The 21,708-nt window shown below is 32.4% G+C and overlaps 1 protein-coding gene across 1 annotated transcript in view; it reads right to left on the bottom strand.

Moving 5' to 3' along the window:
- LOC135155445 (uncharacterized) overlaps positions 1-21,708 on the bottom strand; it is a 51,658-nt gene that overhangs the window by 28,156 nt on the left and 1,794 nt on the right. The window lies entirely within an intron of this gene.

The following is a 21,708-nucleotide window of genomic DNA, read 5'->3' as shown; positions in this document are numbered from 1 at the left end:
CGTTGTTTGATTTGAGAAAGGAATTGCATCTACGTCACAGTTTTCTATGAGAGGGAAAAAAAATATACCTCGGTAACAATTTTACCCACAAAAATAACATACTTATTATTTAATCAGTTAGAGCCCCCAAAAATAGTTGCCCTTGGAATATTTGTAAAGAAAAAAATTGTGACATACTAGAAATATTTATGACAGTAAAATTTTACCCACAAAAATAACATACTTATTATTTAATCAGTTAGAGCCCCCCAAAAAAGTTGCCCTTGGAATATTTGTAAAGAAAAAAATTGTGACATACTAGAAATATTTATGACAGTAAAATGCCTAAAAATAGCAAGCATCTTTTAGAAATTAATCCTTAAAATGAGTAAAGTAAAAGAATACTCAGTTCTTAATTTCACAACCCCATTCAGTCAAAATGGCACATTAAAAAAAGCCAGTTTGAAAATCTACATTTTCTGAAGAAATCAATTCTTTTGATTTGGCAGATTTATCCAAGATTAATAGGATCTTACCATAACAGACAGGAACAGGTGCAGAAAGGGTTCCATTATCACACATGAGCTCTGTTAGAATACCCATACTGGAAGAGTAGCCACTGTTACAGGCTATAACGATACTTTCATCATGGTCCAAAGAATCAGCCGTTGTTTGATTTGAGAAAGGAATTGCATCTACGTCACAGTTTTCTATGAGAGGGAAAAAAATATACCTCGGTAACAATATTACCAACAAAAATAACATACTTATTATTTAATCAGTTAGAGCCCACAAAAAAAGTTGCCCTTGGAATATTTGTAAAGAAAAAAATTCAAACATACTAGAAATATTTATGACAGTAAAATGCTTAAAAATAGCAAGCATCTTTTAGAAATTAATCCTTAAAATGAGTAAAGTAAAAAAATACTCAGTTCTTAATTTCACAACCCCATTCAGTCAAAATGGCACATTAAAAAAAGCCAGTTTGAAAATCTACATTTTCTGAATAAATCAATTCTTTTGATTTGGCAGATTTATCCAAGATAAATAGGATCTTACCATAACAGGAAGGAACAGGTGCAGAAAGGGTTCCGTTATCACACATGAGCTCTGTTAGAATACCCATACCGGTAGAGAAGCCACTGTTACAGGCTATAACAATACTTTCATCATGGTCCAAAGAATCAGCCGTTGTTTGATTTGAGAAAGGAATTGCATCTACGTCACAGTTTTCTATGAGAGGGAAAAAAAATATACCTCGGTAACAATATTACCAACAAAAATAACATACTTATTAGTTAATCAGTTAGAGCCCCCCCAAAAAAGTTGCCCTTGGAATATTTGTAAAGAAAAAAATTCAAACATACTAGAAATATTTATGACAGTAAAATGCCTAAAAATAGCAAGCATCTTTTAGAAATTAATCCTTAAAATGAGTAAAGTAAAAGAATACTCAGTTCTTAATTTCACAACCCCATTCAGTCAAAATGACACATTAAAAAAAGCCAGTTTGAAAATCCACATTTTCTGAATAAATCAATTTTTTTTATTTGGCAGATTTATCCAAGATTAATAGGATCTTACCATAACAGGAAGGAACAGGTGCAGAAAGGGTTCCGTTATCACACATGAGCTCTGTTAGAATACCCATACCGGTAGAGTACCCACTGTTACAGGCTATAACGATACTTGCATCATGGTCCAAAGAATCAGCCGTTGTTTTATTTGAGAAAGGAATTGCATCTACGTCACAGTTTTCTATGAGAGGGAAAAAAAATATACCTCGGTAACAATTTTACCCACAAAAATAACATACTTATTATTTAATCAGTTAGAGCCCCCCAAAAAAGTTGCCCTTGGAATATTTGTAAAGAAAAAAAATTGTGACATACTAGAAATATTTATGACAGTAAAATTTTACCCACAAAAATAACATACTTATTATTTAATCAGTTAGAGCCCCCCAAAAAAGTTGCCCTTGGAATATTTGTAAAGAAAAAAATTGTGACATACTAGAAATATTTATGACAGTAAAATGCCTAAAAATAGCAAGCATCTTTTAGAAATTAATCCTTAAAATGAGTAAAGTAAAAGAATACTCAGTTCTTAATTTCACAACCCCATTCAGTCAAAATGGCACATTAAAAAAAGCCAGTTTGAAAATCTACATTTTCTGAATAAATCAATTCTTTTGATTTGGCAGATTTATCCAAGATAAATAGGATCTTACCATAACAGGAAGGAACAGGTGCAGAAAGGGTTCCGTTATCACACATGAGCTCTGTTAGAATACCCATACCGGTAGAGAAGCCACTGTTACAGGCTATAACAATACTTTCATCATGGTCCAAAGAATCAGCCGTTGTTTGATTTGAGAAAGGAATTGCATCTACGTCACAGTTTTCTATGAGAGGGAAAAAAAATATACCTCGGTAACAATTTTACCCACAACAGTAACATACTTATTATTTAATCAGTTAGAGCCCCCCAAAAAAGTTGCCCTTGGAATATTTGTAAAGAAAAAATTTCAAACATACTAGAAATATTTATGACAGTAAAATGCTTAAAAATAGCAAGCATCTTTTTGAAATTAATCCTTAAAATGAGTAAAGTAAAAAAATACTCAGTTCTTAATTTCACAACCCCATTCAGTCAAAATGGCACATTAAAAAAAGCCAGTTTGAAAATCTACATTTTCTGAATAAATCAATTCTTTTGATTTGGCAGATTTATCCAAGATAAATAGGATCTTACCATAACAGGAAGGAACAGGTGCAGAAAGGGTTCCGTTATCACACATGAGCTCTGTTAGAATACCCATACCGGTAGAGAAGCCACTGTTACAGGCTATAACAATACTTTCATCATGGTCCAAAGAATCAGCCGTTGTTTGATTTGAGAAAGGAATTGCATCTACGTCACAGTTTTCTATGAGAGGGAAAAAAAATATACCTCGGTAACAATTTTACCCACAAAAATAACATACTTATTATTTAATCAGTTAGAGCCCCCAAAAAAAGTTGCCCTTGGAATATTTGTAAAGAAAAAAATTGTGACATACTAGAAATATTTATGACAGTAAAATTTTACCCACAAAAATAACATACTTATTATTTAATCAGTTAGAGCCCCCCAAAAAAGTTGCCCTTGGAATATTTGTAAAGAAAAAAATTGTGACATACTAGAAATATTTATGACAGTAAAATGCCTAAAAATAGCAAGCATCTTTTAGAAATTAATCCTTAAAATGAGTAAAGTAAAAGAATACTCAGTTCTTAATTTCACAACCCCATTCAGTCAAAATGGCACATTAAAAAAAGCCAGTTTGAAAATCTACATTTTCTGAAGAAATCAATTCTTTTGATTTGGCAGATTTATCCAAGATTAATAGGATCTTACCGTAACAGACAGGAACAGGTGCAGAAAGGGTTCCATTATCACACATGAGCTCTGTTAGAATACCCATACTGGAAGAGTAGCCACTGTTACAGGCTATAACGATACTTTCATCATGGTCCAAAGAATCAGCCGTTGTTTGATTTGAGAAAGGAATTGCATCTACGTCACAGTTTTCTATGAGAGGGAAAAAAATATACCTCGGTAACAATATTACCAACAAAAATAACATACTTATTATTTAATCAGTTAGAGCCCCCCCAAAAAGTTGCCCTTGGAATATTTGTAAAGAAAAAAATTCAAACATACTAGAAATATTTATGACAGTAAAATGCTTAAAAATAGCAAGCATCTTTTAGAAATTAATCCTTAAAATGAGTAAAGTAAAAAAATACTCAGTTCTTAATTTCACAACCCCATTCAGTCAAAATGGCACATTAAAAAAAGCCAGTTTGAAAATCTACATTTTCTGAATAAATCAATTCTTTTGATTTGGCAGATTTATCCAAGATAAATAGGATCTTACCATAACAGGAAGGAACAGGTGCAGAAAGGGTTCCGTTATCACAAATGAGCTCTGTTAGAATACCCATACCGGTAGAGAAGCCACTGTTACAGGCTATAACAATACTTTCATCATGGTCCAAAGAATCAGCCGTTGTTTGATTTGAGAAAGGAATTGCATCTACGTCACAGTTTTCTATGAGAGGGAAAAAAAATATACCTCGGTAACAATTTTACCCACAAAAATAACATACTTATTATTTAATCAGTTAGAGCCCCCCAAAAAAGTTGCCCTTGGAATATTTGTAAAGAAAAAAATTGTGACATACTAGAAATATTTATGACAGTAAAATTTTACCCACAAAAATAACATACTTATTATTTAATCAGTTAGAGCCCCCCAAAAAAGTTGCCCTTGGAATATTTGTAAAGAAAAAAATTGTGACATACTAGAAATATTTATGACAGTAAAATGGCTAAAAATAGCAAGCATCTTTTAGAAATTAATCCTTAAAATGAGTAAAGTAAAAGAATACTCAGTTCTTAATTTCACAACCCCATTCAGTCAAAATGGCACATTAAAAAAAGCCAGTTTGAAAATCTACATTTTCTGAATAAATCAATTCTTTTGATTTGGCAGATTTATCCAAGATAAATAGGATCTTACCATAACAGGAAGGAACAGGTGCAGAAAGGGTTCCGTTATCACACATGAGCTCTGTTAGAATACCCATACCGGTAGAGTACCCACTGTTACAGGCTATAACGATACTTGCATCATGGTCCAAAGAATCAGCCGTTGTTTGATTTGAGAAAGGAATTGCATCTACATCACAGTTTTCTATGAGAGGGAAAAAAATATACCTCGGTAACAATATTACCAACAAAAATAACATACTTATTATTTAATCAGTTAGAGCCCCCCAAAAAAGTTGCCCTTGGAATATTTGTAAAGAAAAAAATTCAAACATACTAGAAATATTTATGACAGTAAAATGCTTAAAAATAGCAAGCATCTTTTAGAAATTAATCCTTAAAATGAGTAAAGTAAAAGAATACTCAGTTCTAAATTTCACAACCCCATTCAGTCAAAATGGCACATTAAAAAAAGCCAGTTTGAAAATCTACATTTTCTGAATAAATCAATTCTTTTGATTTGGCAGATTTATCCAAGATAAATAGGATCTTACCATAACAGGAAGGAACAGGTGCAGAGAGGGTTCCGTTATCACACATGAGCTCTGTTAGAATACCCATACCGGTAGAGAAGCCACTGTTACAGGCTATAACAATACTTTCATCATGGTCCAAAGAATCAGCCGTTGTTTGATTTGAGAAAGGAATTGCATCTACGTCACAGTTTTCTATGAGAGGGAAAAAAATATACCTCGGTAACAATATTACCAACAAAAATAACATACTTATTATTTAATCAGTTAGAGCCCACAAAAAAAGTTGCCCTTGGAATATTTGTAAAGAAAAAAATTCAAACATACTAGAAATATTTATGACAGTAAAATGCTTAAAAATAGCAAGCATCTTTTAGAAATTAATCCTTAAAATGAGTGAAGTAAAAAAATACTCAGTTCTTAATTTCACAACCCCATTCAGTCAAAATGGCACATAAAAAAAAGCCAGTTTGAAAATCTACATTTTCTGAATAAATCAATTCTTTTGATTTGGCAGATTTATCCAAGATAAATAGGATCTTACCATAACAGGAAGGAACAGGTGCAGAAAGGGTTCCGTTATCACACATGAGCTCTGTTAGAATACCCATACCGGTAGAGAAGCCACTGTTACAGGCTATAACAATACTTTCATCATGGTCCAAAGAATCAGCCGTTGTTTGATTTGAGAAAGGAATTGCATCTACGTCACAGTTTTCTATGAGAGGGAAAAAAAATATACCTCGGTAACAATATTACCAACAAAAATAACATACTTATTAGTTAATCAGTTAGAGCCCCCCCAAAAAAGTTGCCCTTGGAATATTTGTAAAGAAAAAAATTCAAACATACTAGAAATATTTATGACAGTAAAATGCCTAAAAATAGCAAGCATCTTTTAGAAATTAATCCTTAAAATGAGTAAAGTAAAAGAATACTCAGTTCTTAATTTCACAACCCCATTCAGTCAAAATGACACATTAAAAAAAGCCAGTTTGAAAATCCACATTTTCTGAATAAATCAATTTTTTTTATTTGGCAGATTTATCCAAGATTAATAGGATCTTACCATAACAGGAAGGAACAGGTGCAGAAAGGGTTCCGTTATCACACATGAGCTCTGTTAGAATACCCATACCGGTAGAGTACCCACTGTTACAGGCTATAACGATACTTGCATCATGGTCCAAAGAATCAGCCGTTGTTTGATTTGAGAAAGGAATTGCATCTACGTCACAGTTTTCTATGAGAGGGAAAAAAAATATACCTCGGTAACAATTTTACCCACAAAAATAACATACTTATTATTTAATCAGTTAGAGCCCCCCAAAAAAGTTGCCCTTGGAATATTTGTAAAGAAAAAAAATTGTGACATACTAGAAATATTTATGACAGTAAAATTTTACCCACAAAAATAACATACTTATTATTTAATCAGTTAGAGCCCCCCAAGAAAGTTGCCCTTGGAATATTTGTAAAGAAAAAAATTGTGACATACTAGAAATATTTATGACAGTAAAATGCCTAAAAATAGCAAGCATCTTTTAGAAATTAATCCTTAAAATGAGTAAAGTAAAAGAATACTCAGTTCTTAATTTCACAACCCCATTCAGTCAAAATGGCACATTAAAAAAAGCCAGTTTGAAAATCTACATTTTCTGAATAAATCAATTCTTTTGATTTGGCAGATTTATCCAAGATAAATAGGATCTTACCATAACAGGAAGGAACAGGTGCAGAAAGGGTTCCGTTATCACACATGAGCTCTGTTAGAATACCCATACCGGTAGAGAAGCCACTGTTACAGGCTATAACAATACTTTCATCATGGTCCAAAGAATCAGCCGTTGTTTGATTTGAGAAAGGAATTGCATCTACGTCACAGTTTTCTATGAGAGGGAAAAAAAATATACCTCGGTAACAATTTTACCCACAACAGTAACATACTTATTATTTAATCAGTTAGAGCCCCCCAAAAAAGTTGCCCTTGGAATATTTGTAAAGAAAAAAATTCAAACATACTAGAAATATTTATGACAGTAAAATGCTTAAAAATAGCAAGCATCTTTTTGAAATTAATCCTTAAAATGAGTAAAGTAAAAAAATACTCAGTTCTTAATTTCACAACCCCATTCAGTCAAAATGGCACATTAAAAAAAGCCAGTTTGAAAATCTACATTTTCTGAATAAATCAATTCTTTTGATTTGGCAGATTTATCCAAGATAAATAGGATCTTACCATAACAGGAAGGAACAGGTGCAGAAAGGGTTCCGTTATCACACATGAGCTCTGTTAGAATACCCATACCGGTAGAGAAGCCACTGTTACAGGCTATAACAATACTTTCATCATGGTCCAAAGAATCAGCCGTTGTTTGATTTGAGAAAGGAATTGCATCTACGTCACAGTTTTCTATGAGAGGGAAAAAAAATATACCTCGGTAACAATTTTACCCACAAAAATAACATACTTATTATTTAATCAGTTAGAGCCCCCAAAAAAAGTTGCCCTTGGAATATTTGTAAAGAAAAAAATTGTGACATACTAGAAATATTTATGACAGTAAAATTTTACCCACAAAAATAACATACTTATTATTTAATCAGTTAGAGCCCCCCAAAAAAGTTGCCCTTGGAATATTTGTAAAGAAAAAAATTGTGACATACTAGAAATATTTATGACAGTAAAATGCCTAAAAATAGCAAGCATCTTTTAGAAATTAATCCTTAAAATGAGTAAAGTAAAAGAATACTCAGTTCTTAATTTCACAACCCCATTCAGTCAAAATGGCACATTAAAAAAAGCCAGTTTGAAAATCTACATTTTCTGAAGAAATCAATTCTTTTGATTTGGCAGATTTATCCAAGATTAATAGGATCTTACCATAACAGACAGGAACAGGTGCAGAAAGGGTTCCATTATCACACATGAGCTCTGTTAGAATACCCATACTGGAAGAGTAGCCACTGTTACAGGCTATAACGATACTTTCATCATGGTCCAAAGAATCAGCCGTTGTTTGATTTGAGAAAGGAATTGCATCTACGTCACAGTTTTCTATGAGAGGGAAAAAAATATACCTCGGTAACAATATTACCAACAAAAATAACATACTTATTATTTAATCAGTTAGAGCCCACAAAAAAAGTTGCCCTTGGAATATTTGTAAAGAAAAAAATTCAAACATACTAGAAATATTTATGACAGTAAAATGCTTAAAAATAGCAAGCATCTTTTAGAAATTAATCCTTAAAATGAGTAAAGTAAAAAAATACTCAGTTCTTAATTTCACAACCCCATTCAGTCAAAATGGCACATTAAAAAAAGCCAGTTTGAAAATCTACATTTTCTGAATAAATCAATTCTTTTGATTTGGCAGATTTATCCAAGATAAATAGGATCTTACCATAACAGGAAGGAACAGGTGCAGAAAGGGTTCCGTTATCACACATGAGCTCTGTTAGAATACCCATACCGGTAGAGAAGCCACTGTTACAGGCTATAACAATACTTTCATCATGGTCCAAAGAATCAGCCGTTGTTTGATTTGAGAAAGGAATTGCATCTACGTCACAGTTTTCTATGAGAGGGAACAAAAATATACCTCGGTAACAATATTACCAACAAAAATAACATACTTATTATTTAATCAGTTAGAGCCCCCCCAAAAAAGTTGCCCTTGGAATATTTGTAAAGAAAAAAATTCAAACATACTAGAAATATTTATGACAGTAAAATGCCTAAAAATAGCAAGCATCTTTTAGAAATTAATCCTTAAAATGAGTAAAGTAAAAGAATACTCAGTTCTTAATTTCACAACCCCATTCAGTCAAAATGACACATTAAAAAAAGCCAGTTTGAAAATCCACATTTTCTGAATAAATCAATTTTTTTTATTTGGCAGATTTATCCAAGATTAATAGGATCTTACCATAACAGGAAGGAACAGGTGCAGAAAGGGTTCCGTTATCACACATGAGCTCTGTTAGAATACCCATACCGGTAGAGTACCCACTGTTACAGGCTATAACGATACTTGCATCATGGTCCAAAGAATCAGCCGTTGTTTTATTTGAGAAAGAAATTGCATCTACGTCACAGTTTTCTATGAGACGGAAAAAAATATACCTCGGTAACAATTTTACCCACAAAAATAACATACTTATTATTTAATCAGTTAGAGCCCCCCAAAAAAGTTGCCCTTGGAATATTTGTAAAGAAAAAAAATTGTGACATACTAGAAATATTTATGACAGTAAAATTTTACCCACAAAAATAACATACTTATTATTTAATCAGTTAGAGCCCCCCAAAAAAGTTGCCCTTGGAATATTTGTAAAGAAAAAAATTGTGACATACTAGAAATATTTATGACAGTAAAATGCCTAAAAATAGCAAGCATCTTTTAGAAATTAATCCTTAAAATGAGTAAAGTAAAAGAATACTCAGTTCTTAATTTCACAACCCCATTCAGTCAAAATGGCACATTAAAAAAAGCCAGTTTGAAAATCTACATTTTCTGAATAAATCAATTCTTTTGATTTGGCAGATTTATCCAAGATAAATAGGATCTTACCATAACAGGAAGGAACAGGTGCAGAAAGGGTTCCGTTATCACACATGAGCTCTGTTAGAATACCCATACCGGTAGAGAAGCCACTGTTACAGGCTATAACAATACTTTCATCATGGTCCAAAGAATCAGCCGTTGTTTGATTTGAGAAAGGAATTGCATCTACGTCACAGTTTTCTATGAGAGGGAAAAAAAATATACCTCGGTAACAATTTTACCCACAACAGTAACATACTTATTATTTAATCAGTTAGAGCCCCCCAAAAAAGTTGCCCTTGGAATATTTGTAAAGAAAAAATTTCAAACATACTAGAAATATTTATGACAGTAAAATGCTTAAAAATAGCAAGCATCTTTTTGAAATTAATCCTTAAAATGAGTAAAGTAAAAGAATACTCAGTTCTTAATTTCACAACCCCATTCAGTCAAAATGACACATTAAAAAAAGCCAGTTTGAAAATCCACATTTTCTGAATAAATCAATTTTTTTTATTTGGCAGATTTATCCAAGATTAATAGGATCTTACCATAACAGGAAGGAACAGGTGCAGAAAGGGTTCCGTTATCACACATGAGCTCTGTTAGAATACCCATACCGGTAGAGTACCCACTGTTACAGGCTATAACGATACTTGCATCATGGTCCAAAGAATCAGCCGTTGTTTTATTTGAGAAAGAAATTGCATCTACGTCACAGTTTTCTATGAGACGGAAAAAAATATACCTCGGTAACAATTTTACCCACAAAAATAACATACTTATTATTTAATCAGTTAGAGCCCCCCAAAAAAGTTGCCCTTGGAATATTTGTAAAGAAAAAAAATTGTGACATACTAGAAATATTTATGACAGTAAAATTTTACCCACAAAAATAACATACTTATTATTTAATCAGTTAGAGCCCCCCAAAAAAGTTGCCCTTGGAATATTTGTAAAGAAAAAAATTGTGACATACTAGAAATATTTATGACAGTAAAATGCCTAAAAATAGCAAGCATCTTTTAGAAATTAATCCTTAAAATGAGTAAAGTAAAAGAATACTCAGTTCTTAATTTCACAACCCCATTCAGTCAAAATGGCACATTAAAAAAAGCCAGTTTGAAAATCTACATTTTCTGAATAAATCAATTCTTTTGATTTGGCAGATTTATCCAAGATAAATAGGATCTTACCATAACAGGAAGGAACAGGTGCAGAAAGGGTTCCGTTATCACACATGAGCTCTGTTAGAATACCCATACCGGTAGAGAAGCCACTGTTACAGGCTATAACAATACTTTCATCATGGTCCAAAGAATCAGCCGTTGTTTGATTTGAGAAAGGAATTGCATCTACGTCACAGTTTTCTATGAGAGGGAAAAAAAATATACCTCGGTAACAATTTTACCCACAACAGTAACATACTTATTATTTAATCAGTTAGAGCCCCCAAAAAAAGTTGCCCTTGGAATATTTGTAAAGAAAAAAGATTCAAACATACTAGAAATATTTATGACAGTAAAATGCCTAAAAATAGCAAGCATCTTTTAGAAATTAATCCTTAAAATGAGTAAAGTAAAAGAATACTCAGTTCTTAATTTCACAACCCCATTCAGTCAAAATGACACATTAAAAAAAGCCAGTTTGAAAATCTACATTTTCTGAATAAATCAATATTTTTTTATTTGGCAGATTTATCCAAGATTAATAGGATCTTACCATAACAGGAAGGAACAGGTGCAGAAAGGGTTCCGTTATCACACATGAGCTCTGTTAGAATACCCATACCGGTAGAGTACCCACTGTTACAGGCTATAACGATACTTGCATCATGGTCCAAAGAATCAGCCGTTGTTTGATTTGAGAAAGGAATTGCATCTACGTCACAGTTTTCTATGAAAGGGAAAAAAGGATACCTCGGAAACAATATTACCGACAAAAATAACATACTTATTATTTAATCAGTTAGAGCCCCCCCCAAAAGTTGCCCTTGGAATATTTGTAAAGAAAAAAATTGTGACATACTAGAAATATTTATGACAGTAAAATGCCTAAAAATAGCAAGCATCTTTTAGAAATTAATCCTTAAAATGAGTAAAGTAAAAGAATACTCAGTTCTTAATTTCACAACCCCATTCAGTCAAAATGGCACATTAAAAAAAGCCAGTTTGAAAATCTACATTTTCTGAATAAATCAATTCTTTTGATTTGGCAGATTTATCCAAGATAAATAGGATCTTACCATAACAGACAGGAACAGGTGCAGAAAGGGTTCCATTATCACACATGAGCTCTGTTAGAATACCCATACTGGAAGAGTAGCCACTGTTACAGGCTATAACGATACTTTCATCATGGTCCAAAGAATCAGCCGTTGTTTGATTTGAGAAAGGAATTGCATCTACGTCACAGTTTTCTATGAGAGGGAAAAAAAATATACCTCGGTAACAATTTTACCCACAACAGTAACATACTTATTATTTAATCAGTTAGAGCCCCCCAAAAAAGTTGCCCTTGGAATATTTGTAAAGAAAAAAGATTCAAACATACTAGAAATATTTATGACAGTAAAATGCCTAAAAATAGCAAGCATCTTTTAGAAATTAATCCTTAAAATGAGTAAAGTAAAAGAATACTCAGTTCTTAATTTCACAACCCCATTCAGTCAAAATGACACATTAAAAAAAGCCAGTTTGAAAATCTACATTTTCTGAATAAATCAATATTTTTTTATTTGGCAGATTTATCCAAGATTAATAGGATCTTACCATAACAGGAAGGAACAGGTGCAGAAAGGGTTCCGTTATCACACATGAGCTCTGTTAGAATACCCATACCGGTAGAGTACCCACTGTTACAGGCTATAACGATACTTGCATCATGGTCCAAAGAATCAGCCGTTGTTTGATTTGAGAAAGGAATTGCATCTACGTCACAGTTTTCTATGAAAGGGAAAAAAGGATACCTCGGAAACAATATTACCGACAAAAATAACATACTTATTATTTAATCAGTTAGAGCCCCCCCCAAAAGTTGCCCTTGGAATATTTGTAAAGAAAAAAATTGTGACATACTAGAAATATTTATGACAGTAAAATGCCTAAAAATAGCAAGCATCTTTTAGAAATTAATCCTTAAAATGAGTAAAGTAAAAGAATACTCAGTTCTTAATTTCACAACCCCATTCAGTCAAAATGGCACATTAAAAAAAGCCAGTTTGAAAATCTACATTTTCTGAAGAAATCAATTCTTTTGATTTGGCAGATTTATCCAAGATTAATAGGATCTTACCATAACAGACAGGAACAGGTGCAGAAAGGGTTCCATTATCACACATGAGCTCTGTTAGAATACCCATACTGGAAGAGTAGCCACTGTTACAGGCTATAACGATACTTTCATCATGGTCCAAAGAATCAGCCGTTGTTTGATTTGAGAAAGGAATTGCATCTACGTCACAGTTTTCTATGAGAGGGAAAAAAATATACCTCGGTAACAATATTACCAACAAAAATAACATACTTATTATTTAATCAGTTAGAGCCCCCCAAAAAAGTTGCCCTTGGAATATTTGTAAAGAAAAAAATTCAAACATACTAGAAATATTTATGACAGTAAAATGCTTAAAAATAGCAAGCATCTTTTTGAAATTAATCCTTAAAATGAGTAAAGTAAAAAAATACTCAGTTCTTAATTTCACAACCCCATTCAGTCAAAATGGCACATTAAAAAAAGCCAGTTTGAAAATCTACATTTTCTGAATAAATCAATTCTTTTGATTTGGCAGATTTATCCAAGATAAATAGGATCTTACCATAACAGGAAGGAACAGGTGCAGAAAGGGTTCCGTTATCACACATGAGCTCTGTTAGAATACCCATACCGGTAGAGAAGCCACTGTTACAGGCTATAACAATACTTTCATCATGGTCCAAAGAATCAGCCGTTGTTTGATTTGAGAAAGGAATTGCATCTACGTCACAGTTTTCTATGAGAGGGAAAAAAAATATACCTCGGTAACAATATTACCAACAAAAATAACATACTTATTAGTTAATCAGTTAGAGCCCCCCCAAAAAAGTTGCCCTTGGAATATTTGTAAAGAAAAAAATTCAAACATACTAGAAATATTTATGACAGTAAAATGCCTAAAAATAGCAAGCATCTTTTAGAAATTAATCCTTAAAATGAGTAAAGTAAAAGAATACTCAGTTCTTAATTTCACAACCCCATTCAGTCAAAATGACACATTAAAAAAAGCCAGTTTGAAAATCCACATTTTCTGAATAAATCAATTTTTTTTATTTGGCAGATTTATCCAAGATTAATAGGATCTTACCATAACAGGAAGGAACAGGTGCAGAAAGGGTTCCGTTATCACACATGAGCTCTGTTAGAATACCCATACCGGTAGAGTACCCACTGTTACAGGCTATAACGATACTTGCATCATGGTCCAAAGAATCAGCCGTTGTTTTATTTGAGAAAGGAATTGCATCTACGTCACAGTTTTCTATGAGAGGGAAAAAAAATATACCTCGGTAACAATTTTACCCACAAAAATAACATACTTATTATTTAATCAGTTAGAGCCCCCAAAAAAAGTTGCCCTTGGAATATTTGTAAAGAAAAAAATTGTGAAATACTAGAAATATTTATGACAGTAAAATTTTACCCACAAAAATAACATACTTATTATTTAATCAGTTAGAGCCCCCCAAAAAAGTTGCCCTTGGAATATTTGTAAAGAAAAAAATTGTGACATACTAGAAATATTTATGACAGTAAAATGCCTAAAAATAGCAAGCATCTTTTAGAAATTACTCCTTAAAATGAGTAAAGTAAAAGAATACTCAGTTCTTAATTTCACAACCCCATTCAGTCAAAATGGCACATTAAAAAAAGCCAGTTTGAAAATCTACATTTTCTGAATAAATCAATTCTTTTGATTTGGCAGATTTATCCAAGATAAATAGGATCTTACCATAACAGGAAGGAACAGGTGCAGAAAGGGTTCCGTTATCACACATGAGCTCTGTTAGAATACCCATACCGGTAGAGAAGCCACTGTTACAGGCTATAACAATACTTTCATCATGGTCCAAAGAATCAGCCGTTGTTTGATTTGAGAAAGGAATTGCATCTACGTCACAGTTTTCTATGAGAGGGAAAAAAAATATACCTCGGTAACAATTTTACTCACAACAGTAACATACTCATTATTTAATCAGTTAGAGCCCCCCAAAAAAGTTGCCCTTGGAATATTTGTAAAGAAAAAAATTCAAACATACTAGAAATATTTATGACAGTAAAATGCCTAAAAATAGCAAGCATCTTTTAGAAATTAATCCTTAAAATGAGTAAAGTAAAAGAATACTCAGTTCTTAATTTCACAACCCCATTCAGTCAAAATGACACATTAAAAAAAGCCAGTTTGAAAATCTATATTTTCTGAATAAATCAATTTTTTTTATTTGGCAGATTTATCCAAGATTAATAGGATCTTACCATAACAGGAAGGAACAGGTGCAGAAAGGGTTCCGTTATCACACATGAGCTCTGTTAGAATACCCATACCGGTAGAGTACCCACTGTTACAGGCTATAACGATACTTGCATCATGGTCCAAAGAATCAGCCGTTGTTTGATTTGAGAAAGGAATTGCATCTACGTCACAGTTTTCTATGAAAGGGAAAAAAGGATACCTCGGAAACAATATTACAGACAAAAATAACATACTTATTATTTAATCAGTTAGAGCCCCCCCCAAAAAGTTGCCCTTGGAATATTTGTAAAGAAAAAAATTGTGACATACTAGAAATATTTATGACAGTAAAATGCCTAAAAATAGCAAGCATCTTTTAGAAATTAATCCTTAAAATGAGTAAAGTAAAAGAATACTCAGTTCTTAATTTCACAACCCCATTCAGTCAAAATGCACATTAAAAAAAGCCAGTTTGAAAATCTACATTTTCTGAATAAATCAATTCTTTTGATTTGGCAGATTTATCCAAGATAAATAGGATCTTACCATAACAGGAAGGAACAGGTGCAGAAAGGGTTCCGTTATCACACATGAGCTCTGTTAGAATACCCATACCGGTAGAGAAGCCACTGTTACAGGCTATAACAATACTTTCATCATGGTCCAAAGAATCAGCCGTTGTTTGATTTGAGAAAGGAATTGCATCTACGTCACAGTTTTCTATGAGAGGGAAAAAAATATACCTCGGTAACAATATTACCAACAAAAATAACATACTTATTATTTAATCAGTTAGAGCCCCCCCAAAAAAGTTGCCCTTGGAATATTTGTAAAGAAAAAAATTCAAACATACTAGAAATATTTATGACAGTAAAATGCCTAAAAATAGCAAGCATCTTTTAGAAATTAATCCTTAAAATGAGTAAAGTAAAAGAATACTCAGTTCTTAATTTCACAACCCCATTCAGTCAAAATGACACATTAAAAAAAGCCAGTTTGAAAATCCACATTTTCTGAATAAATCAATTTTTTTTATTTGGCAGATTTATCCAAGATTAATAGGATCTTACCATAACAGGAAGGAACAGGTGCAGAAAGGGTTCCGTTATCACACATGAGCTCTGTTAGAATACCCATACCGGTAGAGTACCCACTGTTACAGGCTATAACGATACTTGCATCATGGTCCAAAGAATCAGCCGTTGTTTTATTTGAGAAAGGAATTGCATCTACGTCACAGTTTTCTATGAGAGGGAAAAAAAATATACCTCGGTAACAATTTTACCCACAAAAATAACATACTTATTATTTAATCAGTTAGAGCCCCCCAAAAAAGTTGCCCTTGGAATATTTGTAAAGAAAAAAATTCAAACATACTAGAAATATTTATGACAGTAAAATGCCTAAAAATAGCAAGCATCTTTTAGAAATTAATCCTTAAAATGAGTAAAGTAAAAGAATACTCAGTTCTTAATTTCACAACCCCATTCAGTCAAAATGACACATTAAAAAAAGCCAGTTTGAAAATCTATATTTTCTGAATAAATCAATTTTTTTTATTTGGCAGATTTATCCAAGATTAATAGGATCTTACCATAACAGGAAGGAACAGGTGCAGAAAGGGTTCCGTTATCACACATGAGCTCTGTTAGAATACCCATACCGGTAGAGTACCCACTGTTACAGGCTATAACGATACTTGCATCATGGTCCAAAGAATCAGCCGTTGTTTGATTTGAGAAAGGAATTGCATCTACGTCACAGTTTTCTATGAAAGGGAAAAAAGGATACCTCGGAAACAATATTACAGACAAAAATAACATACTTATTATTTAATCAGTTAGAGCCCCCCCCCAAAAGTTGCCCTTGGAATATTTGTAAAGAAAAAAATTGTGACATACTAGAAATATTTATGACAGTAAAATGCCTAAAAATAGCAAGCATCTTTTAGAAATTAATCCTTAAAATGAGTAAAGTAAAAGAATACTCAGTTCTTAATTTCACAACCCCATTCAGTCAAAATGCACATTAAAAAAAGCCAGTTTGAAAATCTACATTTTCTGAATAAATCAATTCTTTTGATTTGGCAGATTTATCCAAGATAAATAGGATCTTACCATAACAGGAAGGAACAGGTGCAGAAAGGGTTCCGTTATCACACATGAGCTCTGTTAGAATACCCATACCGGTAGAGAAGCCACTGTTACAGGCTATAACAATACTTTCATCATGGTCCAAAGAATCAGCCGTTGTTTGATTTGAGAAAGGAATTGCATCTACGTCACAGTTTTCTATGAAAGGGAAAAAAAATATACCTCGGTAACAATATTACCAACAAAAATAACATACTTATTATTTAATCAGTTAGAGCCCCCCCGAAAAAGTTGCCCTTGGAATATTTGTAAAGAAAAAAATTCAAACATACTAGAAATATTTATGACAGTAAAATGCCTAAAAATAGCAAGCATCTTTTAGAAATTAATCCTTAAAATGAGTAAAGTAAAAGAATACTCAGTTCTTAATTTCACAACCCCATTCAGTCAAAATGACACATTAAAAAAAGCCAGTTTGAAAATCCACATTTTCTGAATAAATCAATTTTTTTTATTTGGCAGATTTATCCAAGATTAATAGGATCTTACCATAACAGGAAGGAACAGGTGCAGAAAGGGTTCCGTTATCACACATGAGCTCTGTTAGAATACCCATACCGGTAGAGTACCCACTGTTACAGGCTATAACGATACTTGCATCATGGTCCAAAGAATCAGCCGTTGTTTTATTTGAGAAAGGAATTGCATCTACGTCACAGTTTTCTATGAGAGGGAAAAAAAATATACCTCGGTAACAATTTTACCCACAAAAATAACATACTTATTATTTAATCAGTTAGAGCCCCCCAAAAAAGTTGCCCTTGGAATATTTGTAAAGAAAAAAATTGTGACATACTAGAAATATTTATGACAGTAAAATTTTACCCACAAAAATAACATACTTATTATTTAATCAGTTAGAGCCCCCCAAAAAAGTTGCCCTTGGAATATTTGTAAAGAAAAAAATTCAAACATACTACAAATATTTATGACAGTAAAATGCCTAAAAATAGCAAGCATCTTTTAGAAATTAATCCTTAAAATGAGTAAAGTAAAAGAATACTCAGTTCTTAATTTCACAACCCCATTCAGTCAAAATGGCACATTAAAAAAAGCCAGTTTGAAAATCTACATTTTCTGAATAAATCAATTCATTTGATTTGGCAGATTTATCCAAGATAAATAGGATCTTACCATAACAGGAAGGAACAGGTGCAGAAAGGGTTCCGTTATCACACATGAGCTCTGTTAGAATACCCATACCGGTAGAGAAGCCACTGTTACAGGCTATAACAATACTTTCATCATGGTCCAAAGAATCAGCCGTTGTTTGATTTGAGAAAGGAATTGCATCTACGTCACAGTTTTCTATGAGAGGGAAAAAAAATATACCTCGGTAACAATTTTACCCACAACAGTAACATACTTATTATTTAATCAGTTAGAGCCCCCCAAAAAAGTTGCCCTTGGAATATTTGTAAAGAAAAAAATTCAAACATACTAGAAATATTTATGACAGTAAAATGCCTAAAAATAGCAAGCATCTTTTAGAAATTAATCCTTAAAATGAGTAAAGTAAAAGAATACTCAGTTCTTAATTTCACAACCCCATTCAGTCAAAATGACACATTAAAAAAAGCCAGTTTGAAAATCTATATTTTCTGAATAAATCAATTTTTTTTATTTGGCAGATTTATCCAAGATTAATAGGATCTTACCATAACAGGAAGGAACAGGTGCAGAAAGGGTTCCGTTATCACACATGAGCTCTGTTAGAATACCCATACCGGTAGAGTACCCACTGTTACAGGCTATAACGATACTTGCATCATGGTTCAAAGAATCAGCCGTTGTTTGATTTGAGAAAGGAATTGCATCTACGTCACAGTTTTCTATGAAAGGGAAAAAAGGATACCTCGGAAACAATATTACCGACAAAAATAACATACTTATTATTTAATCAGTTAGAGCCCCCCCCCAAAAGTTGCCCTTGGAATATTTGTAAAGAAAAAAATTGTGACATACTAGAAATATTTATGACAGTAAAATGCCTAAAAATAGCAAGCATCTTTTAGAAATTAATCCTTAAAATGAGTAAAGTAAAAGAATACTCAGTTCTTAATTTCACAACCCCATTCAGTCAAAATGGCACATTAAAAAAAGCCAGTTTGAAAATCTACATTTTCTGAATAAATCAATTCTTTTGATTTGGCAGATTTATCCAAGATAAATAGGATCTTACCATAACAGGAAGGAACAGGTGCAGAAAGGGTTCCGTTATCACACATGAGCTCTGTTAGAATACCCATACCGGTAGAGAAGCCACTGTTACAGGCTATAACAATACTTTCATCATGGTCCAAAGAATCAGCCGTTGTTTGATTTGAGAAAGGAATTGCATCTACGTCACAGTTTTCTATGAGAGGGAAAAAAAATATACCTCGGTAACAATATTACCAACAAAAATAACATACTTATTATTTAATCAGTTAGAGCCCCCCAAAAAAAGTTGCCCTTGGAATATTTGTAAAGAAAAAAATTCAAACATACTACAAATATTTATGACAGTAAAATGCCTAAAAATAGCAAGCATCTTTTAGAAATTAATCCTTAAAATGAGTAAAGTAAAAGAATACTCAGTTCTTAATTTCACAACCCCATTCAGTCAAAATGACACATTAAAAAAAGCCAGTTTGAAAATCCACATTTTCTGAATAAATCAATTTTTTTTATTTGGCAGATTTATCCAAGATTAATAGGATCTTACCATAACAGGAAGGAACAGGTGCAGAAAGGGTTCCGTTATCACACATGAGCTCTGTTAGAATACCCATACCGGTAGAGTACCCACTGTTACAGGCTATAACGATACTTGCATCATGGTCCAAAGAATCAGCCGTTGTTTGATTTGAGAAAGGAATTGCATCTACGTCACAGTTTTCTAGGAGAGGGAAAAAAAATATACCTCGGTAACAATTTTACCCACAAAAATAACATACCTATTATTTAATCAGTTAGAGCCCCCCAAAAAAGTTGCCCTTGGAATATTTGTTAAGAAAAAAATTGTGACATACTAGAAATATTTATGACATTAAAATTTTACCCACAAAAATAACATACTTATTATTTAATCAGTTAGAGCCCCCCAAAAAAGTTGCCCTTGGAATATTTGTAAAGAAAAAAATTGTGACATACTAGAAATATTTATGACAGTAAAATGCCTAAAAATAGCAAGCATCTTTTAGAAATTAATCCTTAAAATGAGTAAAGTAAAAGAATACTCAGTTCTTAATTTCACAACCCCATTCAGTCAAAATGGCACATTAAAAAAAGCCAGTTTGAAAATCTACATTTTCTGAATAAATCAATTCTTTTGATTTGGCAGATTTATCCAAGATAAATAGGATCTTACCATAACAGGAAGGAACAGGTGCAGAAAGGGTTCCGTTATCACACATGAGCTCTGTTAGAATACCCATACCGGTAGAGAAGCCACTGTTACAGGCTATAACAATACTTTCATCATGGTCCAAAGAATCAGCCGTTGTTTGATTTGAGAAAGGAATTGCATCTACGTCACAGTTTTCTATGAGAGGGAAAAGAAATATACCTCGGTAACAATTTTACCCACAACAGTAACATACTTATTATTTAATCAGTTAGAGCCCCCAAAAAAAGTTGCCCTTGGAATATTTGTAAAGAAAAAAATTCAAACATACTAGAAATATTTATGACAGTAAAATGCTTAAAAATAGCAAGCATCTTTTAGAAATTAATCCTTAAAATGAGTAAAGTAAAAGAATACTCAGTTCTTAATTTCACAACCCCATTCAGTCAAAATGACACATTAAAAAAAGCCAGTTTGAAAATCCACATTTTCTGAATAAATCAATTTTTTTTATTTGGCAGATTTATCCAAGATTAATAGGATCTTACCATAACAGGAAGGAACAGGTGCAGAAAGGGTTCCGTTATCACACATGAGCTCTGTTAGAATACCCATACCGGTAGAGTACCCACTGTTACAGGCTATAACGATACTTGCATCATGGTCCAAAGAATCAGCCGTTGTTTTATTTGAGAAAGGAATTGCATCTACGTCACAGTTTTCTATGAGAGGGAAAAAAAATATACCTCGGTAACAATTTTACCCACAAAAATAACATACTTATTATTTAATCAGTTAGAGCCCCCCAAAAAAGTTGCCCTTGGAATATTTGTAAAGAAAAAAATTGTGACATACTAGAAATATTTATGACAGTAAAATTTTACCCACAAAAATAACATACTTATTATTTAATCAGTTAGAGCCCCCCAAAAAAGTTGCCCTTGGAATATTTGTAAAGAAAAAAATTGTGACATACTAGAAATATTTATGACAGTAAAATGCCTAAAAATAGCAAGCATCTTTTAGAAATCAATCCTTAAAATGAGTAAAGTAAAAGAATACTCAGTTCTTAATTTCACAACCCCATTCAGTCAAAATGGCACATTAAAAAAAGCCAGTTTGAAAATCTACATTTTCTGAA

This window comes from Lytechinus pictus, chromosome 9 (genome assembly GCF_037042905.1).
Source record: "Lytechinus pictus isolate F3 Inbred chromosome 9, Lp3.0, whole genome shotgun sequence".
Classification (NCBI taxonomy): domain Eukaryota; kingdom Metazoa; phylum Echinodermata; class Echinoidea; order Temnopleuroida; family Toxopneustidae; genus Lytechinus; species Lytechinus pictus.
Note: the sequence above shows the minus strand (reverse complement) of the source record. Positions and strands in the feature narration are given on the sequence as shown.